Source organism: Giraffa tippelskirchi, chromosome 6 (assembly GCF_054371585.1).
Source record: "Giraffa tippelskirchi isolate mGirTip1 chromosome 6, T2T-mGirTip1v1.2.pri, whole genome shotgun sequence".
Taxonomy (NCBI): domain Eukaryota; kingdom Metazoa; phylum Chordata; class Mammalia; order Artiodactyla; family Giraffidae; genus Giraffa; species Giraffa tippelskirchi.
In genome coordinates, this window is record NC_137280.1 from 11,575,246 (window position 1) to 11,587,295 (window position 12,050).

General features: G+C 50.7%; 2 long non-coding RNA genes across 2 annotated transcripts; one reads left to right on the forward strand and one right to left on the reverse strand.

Annotated features, from left to right (window-relative positions):
* Positions 1 to 94: 94 nt before the first annotated feature.
* LOC145509063 (uncharacterized) lies at positions 95 to 6,530 on the reverse strand. The gene is made up of 3 exons (XR_014055837.1): positions 6,242 to 6,530; positions 832 to 5,452; positions 95 to 389 (listed from the first exon to the last, which is right to left on the reverse strand). It is a non-coding gene; the product is annotated as an uncharacterized LOC145509063 (long non-coding RNA).
* Positions 6,531 to 7,198: 668 nt separating this feature from the next.
* On the forward strand, positions 7,199 to 11,037 carry LOC145509062 (uncharacterized). Its single transcript, XR_014055836.1, has 2 exons — positions 7,199 to 7,379; positions 9,461 to 11,037. It is a non-coding gene; the product is annotated as an uncharacterized LOC145509062 (long non-coding RNA).
* Positions 11,038 to 12,050: the final 1,013 nt, after the last annotated feature.

Below are 12,050 nucleotides of genomic sequence, written 5' to 3' on the forward strand. Positions count from 1 at the left end.
AGAGGATGGTGGAGAAACACCCCGTCAGAAGACCTGGAGCTTTAGTGAGTCAGGACAGGCTATGCTGCGATAACAAACATCAACCCTCAGCGGCTCAACACAAACAAGTTCTGTATTTTGTTTTTGTTTTCTCACTTGCTGCGTGAAGTCCTCTGTGGGTCAGCCAGCTCTCCAGCAGTGCCTCGGGGGTCTGTGTTGTTTCAGCATTGTGGTTATACTGTCTTGGCATGAGAACTCTGTGGGGACTGTGGCAGGTGAAGAGAGGGCTGAGGGGATGTTCGGGGGCACTTTCTCTGCTTTATCCTGCTAGTGACACTTGTCGCTTTTGTTCTCAGTCCACTGGACAGAAGCGGTCACGTGGCCGATCTAGCTACAGGGGAGCTGGGAAACTGGGGGATATATATGGATATGTGATGAGCATCAACTGTATGTGCTGGATCTCAGCTTTCTGAGCTTTACTTTTTCCTTGGTAAATAAATGATCACCCAACTCACACAGGATTATGAAAATTAAACAAGGTATGGAAGAACTTGTTTTTTTTTCTGTTGTCCTCCACAATTCTCTTTTGTCCTGGTTTTTCCACGCCTATGTGAGCTGGGTGTTAAAAATAAATCCCACCTACTGAACACCTACTACGGATAATAGTAATAGCTAGAATTTATTTATTTTTAAATTAATTTTTATTGGAGTATAGTTGATTTACAATATTGTGTTAGTTTCTGCTGTACAATAAAGTGAATCAGCTATAGGTATACATATATCCCCTTTTGTTTTGGATTTCCTTCCCATGTAGGTCACCACAGAGCATCCTAGAATTTATTGAGTGCTTACCATGAATTCTAGGCACTGTCCATACATCAGCATAGTACTGAACACACTGTTTCCTCCATTTTGCAGAGAACTCAGGCCTATCACGGTGCCTGGCACACAGAAGACATTCAGTACACCTTTGGATCAATGAAGCAACTTGTTCAAACCACAGCTCTAGCAAGGGGCAAAGTGACACTCCAGACCAGGACTCTCAGCCCAGTACTGCTTCTTCTATGTCACCATCTCCATCTTCAGTCACTCAAGTGAGGCTGATTCTCCAGGGTGGCTGGAGTGGGGGTGGGAGGAGGCTGTGGATTTAGGGATGGGGAAGATTTAGATCTTCCTGCATCCAGAGTTCTTGCATTGCCAGGTATGTTCAAATAAATAATGCGCCCCCCTCCAGTGTATGTAGGTCTTCATCCTCACAACTTGTGAATGTCACTTTCATTATATTCACCTTGGGAATGTCACTTCCCAGGTGGCACCAGTGGTAAAGAATCCACCTGCCAATGCAGGAGATGCAGGTTCCATCCCTGGGTTGGGAAGATCCTCTGGAGAAGGAAATGGCAACCCACTCCAGTATTCTTGCCAGGAAAATCCCATGGGCAGAGGAGCCTGGTGGACTACAGTCCATGGGGTCGCAAAGAGTTGGACATGAGTGAGCCCACACAGACACACACTATCATAATCCAGATGTGATTAAGTTAAATTTAGCCCAGATGTGGTTAAGGATCTCAAGACAGGAAGATTATCTTGGATTATCCAGGTGGGCTCCAGACACAATCACATGTATCCTTTGAAGAGGGAGGCAGAGGGAGATTTGACACACAGAGAAGAGGAGGCGATGTGACCGCAGAGGTTAGAGGTTGGATTGCTGCAGCCACAAGCCCGTGATTGCCACTGGAAGCTGGAAGAGGCAAGGAACGGACTCTTTCCTTCCTTAGAGTCCCTGGAGGGAGAGCCACTCTCCCCATTCCTTGATTGCAGCCCAGGGATACTGAGTTCAGAGTTCTGGTTTCCAGAACCACAAGAGAATAAATTGCTATTGTTTGAAGAGACCCAGTTTGTGGCGACTGAATACAGTAGCCGCAGGAAACTGATACACCTGCTTTCGGAGATGGCTCAGAAACACTTCAGGACCTGCAGTCCTCTGACCTCTGCCGTCTGGGGGACCAAGAAGGGGTTCCTGTGGCCGCTGTGCCTGCAGCGGAAACAGAGGAGGAGGCCGAGCTGCACCAGCGTCGGTCTGAAAGGTTTTTTGATGTGGACCGTTTTTCATGTTATTTATTGAATTTGTCACAATATGGCTTCTGTATTGTATTTTGGTGTTTTGGCTGTGAGGCATGTGGGATCTTCGTTCCCGGATCAAGGATTGAACCCGTATCCCTTACACTGGAAGGCAACGTCTTAACCACTGGATGGCCAGGGTAGTCCCTGAAAGAGGTTCCAGGATTCAGAAATTGAAAGCCATCCGTCCAGGAATCCTCATTAGGCACCTGCTATGTGGCAGACCAGCTGGGACCACAGATCTAACATGACTTGGAATTGGGTGTGGGTGGCCCTGAGACCAGGTTTCGGGCTGAGCTGCTGGGGTGCAGGGAACCCCAGGCTCGTCCTACTGACCCTGCTCTGGGGTCAGGTGCGGGGCAGGAAGGGCCTGGAACCTGAAATCTGCATCTGAAAACAGATGTCAGGAGTGTGCCTCCCAAGGTGGGTGTTTGGCTCAGGTTTCTCGGGAAGTGGAGACAAGGGCGGTGGAGGAACTTGTGGCCTGGAGTCTTGCCTGACCTGGAAGGAAGTGCACGGGGTCGAGCGTGGAGGTGCCAAGCCCCAGGAGGCCTGAGGGGCTGGCAGCCGAGGTGTGGGGCGTGGGTGCTGGACAACCACAGGCAGGGGCTGCAGGCGTGGGGCGCACCCGCCGCCTCTCCAGGGACAGACGGGGCTCCACGGAGCTGTGGTCTGTGGTCACTTTTGTGCCTGCTCCGTCCGAGGGATGGAAGGGCTGTCCCTGGAGAGGGAGTGGCCTCTGGGCCTCTCCACCACTGCCGGGCTTTGACCCTGGGCCTGCGGGTTTCTGGACCTTTTGTGTCACACGACACTCCAAGCTGCGGCGGGGGAACGTACGTGACCTCTTCTCAGAGGCCGTCTGCAGGCCACGCTGGACCACCGGGCTCCCCCTGCCCCACGCACGGAGTCAGACGAGAGGGGGGCCATGATGGGGTATTCGGCTTTCTGGGGAAAATCAGACCTCGGGGAAGAGGGAGGGGTCTTAGCAAATCAGGAAGAGACAACGGGGGTGGGGCGGGAGGTTAGCCAGGAAGCGGGGCTGGAGTACTGGTCAGTGCCCAGCAACTGGAACGTTCCAGCACGTTCCTGAAAGAGAGCTCCCTCTCGGGGAGAAGTCTCCTGTTCGGCTGCTGAGGGAGGTGCTCGGAGAGTGAGCCATGGCGTGGCTCTGGGCCCTTTTCTCCTCTCTCAGCCTCTCCCCTCTCCTCCCGTCCTTTCTCGTCTCTGTGCTCGGCTCCTTGACCCTTCCTGTCTCTCTCTCTGTCCCCTGCTGTGTCTGCATCGATGCCACCTGTCTGCTCCCCGCCCACACCCCCACACACACACTCAGAGTCTGGCTCTATTTGGGTCACCTCGGCTAAGAGGCTCAGCCAGGACCTCACAGGAAGCACCTGTGCTCCGACATGGCCCAAGCACATTTTTTTTTTTTCTGTTTTCTCATTTTGTACTTCCTCATTCACCCTTTCCTTTCTACAGGTTCACTCACAGTGTCATCTGAGACATTCTGGTCCCCTCACATATCTCCATCTATTTTTATCAGCAAACACCCAAACTTCTTCCTGGGGCCTCCACACCCCTATGCAGCCTGCAGAGAAGGCTCCCCGGGGGCCCCGGGTGGGTCAGGAGGCTTCTGGGGGGTGGGCGGCAGGCAGGGAGGTCCGGCTCCTCACCCGGACTCCTGAGAGGCCCCTCAAACAGGAGGGAGTGACCATCTCCCCTCAGCTTGTAGCCCCCAAGGCTGCTCCCTCCTGAGGCCCAGAAGCCCTTCTGGAAGCAGCAGAAGTCCCCACGTGTAGGCTGCAGAGTTCCTCGTTAGCACATGATTTCGAGCTGGGTGACCAGAGAGGCAGTCGGGGTCCTGCTTCTATTCCTAGAGATCCCTGGCAGGTTATGTAATCCCCTTGAGCCTCAGTGCTTTTAGTCTGGAAATCAGGCCTTCTGTCTTGCTCTACCTGCTGCACAAAGGGTCTTGTGCTGTGAGCTACCTCTGAGGGTGACGACCAAAGACCAGGATGATGCTGATGACAGCATCTGCCACGGAGGGTGTGGCAGGCCCTGTCCTGGGTGTCTTTGTGTGTGAGCTCACTCAATCCTACAGCAACCTGGGAAGGAGGTATTGTTATCGTCTCTGTTTCACAGGTGAGGGAAAATGGAGGTGCAGAGAGGTTAGGCTCCCTGTCTGAGGTTGCACAGCTGGTAAGTGGCTGATTTGGGATTCACATTCAGCAGTCTGGCCCCTAGACCTCATACCCTCACGACTGAGTGTTTTCCTGATGGCCTGGAAACCCTCTCCCCTTCCTACAGTGCCATGGTGCGGGAGGACACTGTTGGCGCCTCTCTCACTCGGTACCACATCAAGTGCCCAGTGGGAGGGGCCCAGTTTGCAGAAGTGGTTGTCCAGGTCCGGAGCGCACGGGGCCAGGCCCACCTTGGTCTCCCGAGGGCGGCATGGTCACTGGGCGGAAGGGAGGGGCTGCTCCAGGGCTGCGGTGACCATCTGTGTTTTTGCAGTGCGGCCTCTTCAGGCTTTGTGACCACAATACATTTATTTTTGGAAAATTACTATTCCCAGCTTGGCACCGCAGGCCTCTTATTTGTCAGCCGAGGTCTTTCTGATTTCTGTTGAAGTGTGTTGTATGCCAACTCCACCACTGCTATCTTTGTTTCTTTTCTAAAATCAGCATCCGAGTGGGCAGCCCTGGGTATTCACTCGCTTCTTCAACAAACAGAGCTTCCGTGTAAGGACACCGTGCTGATTGCTCTGGGGACACCAAAGATGAAGTCGGTGTGGCCTTTGCCCTCCAGAATCTTTCAGTCCATGAGTGACAAATAACATGCTTGGAGGTGGCCGTAATGGCACATGGATGATGCTGTATGATGTTCCCACCAAAGTCACGGCAGGACTTCAGAGAGCTCTCAGGGAGGCCTTTCTAGAGGAGATGGTGGATAAATCAGCTATAGCACAGATATCCCAAAACAGCAGTCTGTCTAAGGTCCATCTTCAGATACAATCTTATTTCCCTGTCCCATAGCAGTGCAGATGCAGGTGGTACCAGGTGGGCGGGATGGCTCGACCTTGCAGCGTCATTCAGGAGCCAGTTGTGCTCTGTCCTGTTTCATTTCTTTGCTCCACTGTCATCTACTATCTTTAGCTGCAGCGTGGCTTGGTCATGGCCGCATCGATTTTCCTCCTCGTGGCACGGGTAGAGAGATGATGAAAGAACGCAGAGATGCTTTAAGACACAGACCCAGAGTGGCTCACCTATCCTGTTGGCCAGAACTTGGCCATTGGCCACATCTACTTACAAAGGAGGCTGGGAAATGTAGTCTATAGCCAAGTGTCCCAGTGTCCAGCCTAAAGTCCAATGTGGAAAAAAGGGATAACAGGGGGATTGTTATCTCTGTCTCCATGACTTGGGCCTGGGCATATGGACAGGGTATTGTTGAGTAGGAATAGAGGGGGAGGGCATTCCAGGTGGAGAAAATGACAGAGGTGTGGGAAGGTGCATGGCGGATCTGCAGAAAGGAAAGATGCAGCCTCCCTGGGGTGTAGGATTTATGTAGAGGAGGCTGTGACCCACGCTTGCATAGAGATGGAGCAGGCTTCATCTCTTTAATAGGCTGCTCAGCCTTCTCATAGACTGTGATCCTTGTCACCTGCTATCCAAAAATAAATCTTTAATCAACCACACAGGATGTGCGCATCATAGGCCTTACTCAGGAAATTTACTCTTGAACCGATAGTGATCTAGATTCTATCGCAAGCTTGGCTCCCTTGGGGTATGCTGCTTTCAACAGTGATTCTTGGGTCGAATGCTGACCACCATTTAATACAAGTTCTATAGAGGACTCTGTTAGCCCAGTCACCTAGCAAAAGACCTTCACTGTGTTGGAGCTTGTGTTAAGCCCTTGGAAGAAATGGCCACATGAAGAACACCTTGGTATGTTTCAATAAAACATTCAAGCTGTTACTTATTATTTTGTTCATTGAATAATATGGTATTTTACTTTATATAAGAATCAACCAATTACATGTCAATTATATATCAATAAAGCTGGGGGAAAAGCTTTAAAAATTTTGGATGTGGTTTTTGGATTTAGAATACACATATTGTAATAATAATGTTACTGCTTTAGCTCATACCTTATTTGTCTTTTTGTCTTGTTTTTCCAAAACAATCATGTTGTCTTTCAGAATTTGCACAATTTCTGTTGGATTTTTGTGTGGTTTACTAAACAAAGGAATTTTTTCATGCATAGAAATCTCCTTCTCCAGTGTGGAGTGCTACAAACAAACAAACAAACAAAAAAACATGAATGAAAAAAGAGTCAGCCAGATACATCTCTTATTATCAAGCTGCTCTGTCCTTGCCATTCAACAAATGTTGATTAAGGCACTACTGGCAGGCACTGTGGAAGGTGCTGGAAATACAGAGAGAAGAGACACAGACCCAGACTTTAAGGTGTTCACAGTCTGGGGGAGGGCATTGGGGGGTGTGGGGTGTGGGGTGGGTAGGTAAGTAATAGGCATTTATGATGTAATGTGTAGGTGTTGTGAGAGACATAGGGTCAGATGCTGTGGGGGCTGGAGGAGGGGAGACTAAAGAAAGCTTTCTGAAGGACCTGAGTCTTGAAGGGTTAATAATGTGAGGAAAATAAAAGAATGTTCCCAGGAAAGCGAGCAGGATGGGCAAAGGCACGGAGAAATGAGAGGGGCTGGGCCGACGTGGTTGGGGAACTCCAGCAGCTGCACAGGGGTCTGGTTTAGGGGCCCGTGGGAGCACAGCTAGAGGGTAGTTGGTCACATGGTGGACCTCGTGGCCACCCTGGGGGGGGTGGTCTTTGGCCTAAAAACCTGTGCAATCCCCACACGTGGTTAGATATGCATTTAAAAAATGTCAGCCTTGGCACTTCCCTGGCCGTCCGGTGGTTCGGGCTCCACTTCCATGGCAGGGGCATGGCTTTGATGTGTGGTGGGGAGCTAGGGTACTGCATGCTTTGCACCACACCCCCAAAAAAATTTAAAAAAAAATATCAGCCTTGTGAACATACACTGCTCAGGGAAGGGACCAAAAAGAGAAGCAGTTTCATTGTTTCAGCTGAGAAACGATGTGACTTTATGTGAGTACATGGCGGACACAGAGGTGGAGAGAGATTCGAGGCATGTGAAGGGGGAAGGATCCGTGACACTTGCTGGCTGACTTGGGGATAAAGGGGAGATGCCTGTTAGGTGTCGGGTTGGGTGGCTACTCACGCGGTTGAAGACCCAGGACGAGGAGCAGGTGAGGCGTGGGGCAGGCAGAGTCTGACCATGGAAGCACTGAGATTCAGGGGGAGCGGGTCAGATGTGTGGAAGCAGGAGAGGTGTAGGCATTACCAACGTGCAGGTGCTGGTTAAAGACAGAAGTGTGTACAAACCTGGTGAACCTGCAATGATGCACCTGCTGTGCTGTCAGCTACTTTTACTCAGTTTAAAAAAATAAAAACATTTATGGAAGCCCTCCTGTGGGCCTGGAACCTTCACACTTACTCATTTAGCCCATCTGGCCTGTGAGGGAGGAGAAGATGACACCTGGTCTGACTGGAGAAAGGAGTTTAAGTGGTTCAGCTGGTAAAGAATCCGCCTGCAATGCGGGAGACCTGGGTTCGACCCCTGGGTTGGGAAGATCCCCTGGAGAAGGGAATGGCTACGCACTCTGGTATTCTGGTCTGGAGAATTCCATGGACTGTAGAGTCCACGGGGTCGCAAAGAGTCAGACACGACTGAGTGACTTTCTCTCACTCACTCAGGTATCGTTATCGACCTGGTTTTACAGTGAGGTTCAGGGGAGTGAAACGAGCAGCTCCAGGTCAGCCTGCACACAGGGCGGTAGATGGGGATTCGGAGCAGGTCTTCAGTGGCCTGATCTTCACCACAACTGCCTTTCATGATGTGGGTGACCTTTAAGCCGGAGATGCTTAGATGGGGTGGAGCATGATGGTCATGGGGGTGGCATGAGTCAGGGGCATAAGGGCAACCTGCCCACGGCCTTGACCCACACTCATATACTAGGTTCTGCATCTGGTACACCCTGGGGGAGACCTGGCTTCGTGATCTTCTGCAGACATTCAGAGAGGGCCTGGCACACATTCTACCATCCTTGTTGGAGTGGCAGGCTCCCTGCCTCTCTCGGTCCTCTGCATCCCCTGCTGGATGGGCACGTGTGTCCCTGGGGAGAGGAAAGGCTCAGCAGCATCAGGTTTTGAAAGGTGTGAGCAAGGGCGTGGGAGGTGGGGTACAAAGGCAGGAGGCCTTTGTACTTCATTACCAACATTGATTTAGTACATGTCTGGGGGAGTGGGCTGAAGGCATGCTCCTTCAAGCCTCCAAATAGGTCCAGGTCCCAACCACCGGTAAGGGGGTCCCAACCACTGGGTCTTGGCAGATGGAATTGTTAAGAAGCTTGAGATGAGGTCATCCTGGATTCGGGGTGGGTTCAGTTCAGTTCAGTCACTCAGTCGTGTCTGACCCTTTGCAACCTCATGGACTGCAGTATTCCAGGCCTCCCTGTCCATCACCAACTCCCAGAGCTTGCTCAAACTCATGTCCATTGAGTTGGTGATGCCATCTAGCCATCTCACCCTCTCTCATTCCCTCTCTTCCTGCCTTAATCTTTCCCAGCATCAGGGTCTTTTCAACTGAGTCAGTTCTTCACATCAGGTGGCCAAAGTATTGGAGTTTCAGCTTCAGCATGTCCTTCCGATGAATATTCAGGACTGAATTCCTTTAGGATGGACTGGTTGGATCTGCTTGTAGTCCACGGGGTGGGTAGTCAATGCCATGACTGGTGTTCTTATGAAAGAGAAGAGGGTGAAGTATTGGAGTTTCAGCTTCAGCATGTCCTTCCGATGAATATTCAGGACTGAATTCCTTTAGGATGGACTGGTTGGATCTGCTTGCAGTCCACGGGGTGGGTAGTCAATGCCATGACTGGTGTTCTTATGAAAGAGAAGAGGGTGGTCTGACGACCTGGAGGAAGGCAGTGAGAGGCTGGGAGCAGAGATTGGAGTGATGCTGCCATGAGCCATGGGACACCTGGGCTCCCAGCAGCTGGGAGAGGCAGGAAGGATTCTCCCAAGAGCCTTTGGAGAGAGCACAGTCCTACCAACGTCTTGATTTTGACCCAATCAGTGAGACTAGTTAGTGAGACTGATTTCAGAGTTCTGGCCTCCAGAAGGATGAGAGGATAAATTTCTGTAGTTGTAAGCCACCGAGGTTGTGCTGGTTGGTTGTGAAAGTCCCAGGAGGCTAACGCAGCTGGCGGACAAGTCCCGCCTGGGCCCCAGGCAGACATTACTAATCATTCTCAATGTTCTTTCCCAGGGAGACTGATACCGCCTCCGGGGTGACCTCAGGGCCCTCCAGGCAGCGGCTGCCCTCTAGCTGGGGCTTGACAAGCTGGATGAAACCCACTGGCAGCGTGGATCCCGAGCCTACCACTGGGCACAGCGCTGGCAGTTCAGGAAAGGGGCCCAGAGTTTTGGCTTGTGTGTGAGTGTGGGAGATGTGGGCATTTCACTTGTGGAGCACTCACAGCTCTTGTTAGTCTCTGAACATCCGGGAGATGGTGATGGACAGGGCAGCCTGGCGTGCTGCAGTCCACGGGGTCGCAAAGAGTTGGACACGACTGAGCAACTGAACTGACTGAACATCTGCTCAGGCCCACCTGGACTCTGGTGGCCAGCTGGCTCTCCTCCAGCTCCTTGGCCGGCGGCCGCTCCGCAGACAGCAGCCCGGAGCTGTGGCTTCACCCACGCAGGGTGATTAATTCAGCCACAAAGCATTAAGCAGTGAAAACCACCACTGAGCCAACATGATAAGGAAAATGCACAAGTGCCTAGCTTTAAAGGCTGTGCACCTGAGGGGGCCTCCTTAACTCTTTCTGGAGTCATGGAAAGACAGCACCGAGGAGGTATGACCTGGGAACCGGAGCTTGAAGGAGTGGAGATTAACCAGGTGTGGAGGGAGAGAGAAGTCATTCAGGCTGCAGCCACCCCGCCCCTCCCCTCCACAGGGCATTTCTTAGCCTTCTGCCAAGAAGGCTCACCCAGGGGCCTCTTTTCTACCTTTCTTACTTCCTTCTTCTCTTCCCTCACTTTTTTCTTTTTTCATCCTATCCCTCCAATTACTTGCATCAGAATCGTTGCCTATACTCCTAGATTCCCGGGCTGCACCCCAGACTGGAGTTAAAGCCTCTGAGGGTGCAGGAACTAGGTACCTGCATGTTTAACACCTTCCCCTGGGCTTCCCTGGTGGCTCAGATGGTAAAGCGTCTGCCCGCAGTGTGGGAGACCTGGGTTCGAACCCTGGGTCGGGAAGATCCCCTGGAGAAGGAAATGGCAACTCACTCCAGTATTCTTGCCTGGAAAATTCCATGCATGGAGGAGCCTGGTTGGCCACAGTCCATGGGGTCGCAAAGAGTCAGATACTTTCACGAGGTGATTCTGAAGCACCATCAAGCGGGAGTGACTGACCTAAAGGTGCTCCCAGCACAGCCCACCATGGCTGGCCTGATGCAGAGCAGGTGTGTGTGCTTCAGGGCGGAGCCTCATTCTCAACTTGGAAAACTGGTTTCCACAAGGAGACTGCTCGGCTCAGAACCACCCTGTGCTGTGGGCGCGTTCCGGCAAGCTGAGCACAGGGGTGCAGCATCTGGGGATAGTCTGGGATTTGGTGAGAATGGCTTCACTACTCACTAGCAGCTCAACAATCTTAGACAAACTATTTTCTCATCTGTAAAGTGGGGCAACAACAGAACCAATTTTGGTGGGTTGTTGAGAGGGTCACATGAGGGCCAGTACCCACAGGACCACTCCAAAAGCAGAGATTTTGTTTGTTTTTGTTATGTTTTGTTTTAAGATAATGGTGATAAAGAAAAAAAAAACATACTTTACCCAAAAGGGAGAAAATCCGATTGAAATCATCATTACATCATTACAAAGCCCAGTTGAAGCTTAGCTTTTGATCAAAGTGGTAAGAATAGGGTCAAGTATGCCTGAAGGTCAGCAGTGATTCTTAGTAGATTAAGCATCAGAGCCACTGTGTTCAAAACATCAGTCCACCCTGGTTCCACTGGCTGCCACATCACCCCCACCCCCATTACAGTGAATCTCTAGGAGGTATCTGCATTAAAAAAAAAAGGGGGGGGGAACCTGCTTTCCTATGATAAGAATGGCCGGGAGGCACTTGTAGAAACATCTTTCCTGACTTCTGGAGATTCTGCTTTAGGGCGTTGGGGGTGGGTTCTGGAACTTGCATTTTTAAACAGGTGCTTCTTTTTTTTTTTTTTTAATTGAAGTATATTTGGTTTACAATGTTGTTTATAGCACAGCGATTCAGAGTCTTTTTCCCTGTGATATGTAGTAGATCCTTGTTGGTCATCCATGGAATTGGCACAAAAACAGACACAGACATCAATGGAACAGGAGAGAAAGCCCATAAATGAACCCATGCACCTATGGTCATTTATCTCTGACAAAGGAGGCAAGAATATACAATGGAGAAAGAGAGTCTCTTCAAAAAGTGGTGCTGGGAAAACTGGACAGCTACAAGTCAAAGAATGAAATTAGAACATTCTCCACACCATACGCAAAAATAAATAGGGTCTTCTTTTGAAAAGTTAGGGAAGCCCTGGTTTAAAGCAAACTTGACCTTCTCAGGGAGATGGACTCCTTGGCGCCGTCTAAGTAGTCATAAACCTTCTTTTTTTACTACTTGCAATTCTTTGTGATGGCTCCATCTCCAGCCAGGAGTCTGGAAATATTCATGGTGTGGAGACCTGAGAGTTGTGTTTGGAGATTACAAAGCATAAAACGTTGGTTGGTGTATGTGTTTATACAAACAATGCACTTCTGAAAACTACCTGAGATGATGGTAGAAAAAGAAGTGTTGGCTAAAATTGTAGAAATTGGAG